Source organism: Montipora foliosa, chromosome 6 (assembly GCF_036669935.1).
Source record: "Montipora foliosa isolate CH-2021 chromosome 6, ASM3666993v2, whole genome shotgun sequence".
In the NCBI taxonomy this organism is placed as follows: domain Eukaryota; kingdom Metazoa; phylum Cnidaria; class Anthozoa; order Scleractinia; family Acroporidae; genus Montipora; species Montipora foliosa.
In genome coordinates this window covers 26,291,309-26,292,381 of record NC_090874.1, presented here as the reverse complement: position 1 = coordinate 26,292,381, position 1,073 = coordinate 26,291,309, and positions in this window count along the sequence as shown.

The following is a 1,073-nucleotide window of genomic DNA, read 5'->3' as shown; positions in this document are numbered from 1 at the left end:
ACAACCCCAACGCCAAACTGCCACCCAGAATAGAGAGAATGGTGATGAAGATGCAGAACCTCGACTTCACCGCAATTCATATACCTGGAAAGTCCAATATGACTGACTATCTCTCCCGACACCCATTACCAGAGGTAGAGAAGACCAGCCATGAGCGACACGTCAGAGCAGTTATTGACATAGATCATGTGGTAGTTATGGATACTATGCAGTCAGCAACTAAAGACGACAGAGCACTCCAAAAGCTGAAGAAAGCACTAGAAACAGGGAAGTGGACCAGAAACGATCCAGACTTGGCACCATACTACGACCTGAGAGCGGAAATCTATGTGTCTGAGGGAATCCTGCTAAGGCTAAACAGAATCATTCCGCCGGAATCCCTTCGAGACAAGATAGTCACCGTAGCGCACAAGCAGGGGCACTTAGGCATATCAAAAACAAACGAACTCCTCAGGAAGAAATATTGGTTCCCAAACATGAACAAGCGCATTGAAGAGATTGTTAACACATGCTTCAGCTGCCAAGTGGCAACCAACATTCACCACACTGAACCTGCCAAGATGACAGATTTGCCAAAAAGACCGTGGGATACCGTTGAAGCAGACTTCTGCGGGCCATTCCCTAACAGCGAGTACGTATTTGTTGTAACCGACCAGTACTCAAGGTACCCCGAAGCCGAATTTATCCACTCAACATCGATCAAGCCAGTTCGAAGAAAACTAAAGAAAATCTTCGCTACGCATGGAGTACCGAAAACAGTGCAAACGGATAACGGACCACCATTTAACTCAAAGGAGTTCCAGACACTCGCACAAGAAATGGGATTCAACCACAAGAAGGTGACACCCAGACATCCCAAGGCACAAGGACAGGTGGAAGGTTTTAACAAACTCGTAAACAAGACAGCCACCATTGCAAATCAGGAGGGAATAGAAATACACGAAGCAACCTATGACATGCTTCAAGCTTACAGAGACACACCACACCCAGCTACCAAGATGACTCCCAATGAACTAATGATGAATAGAGAAGTCCGGACGAAAATTGAACATTTCCCATCGGAAGCATCACCA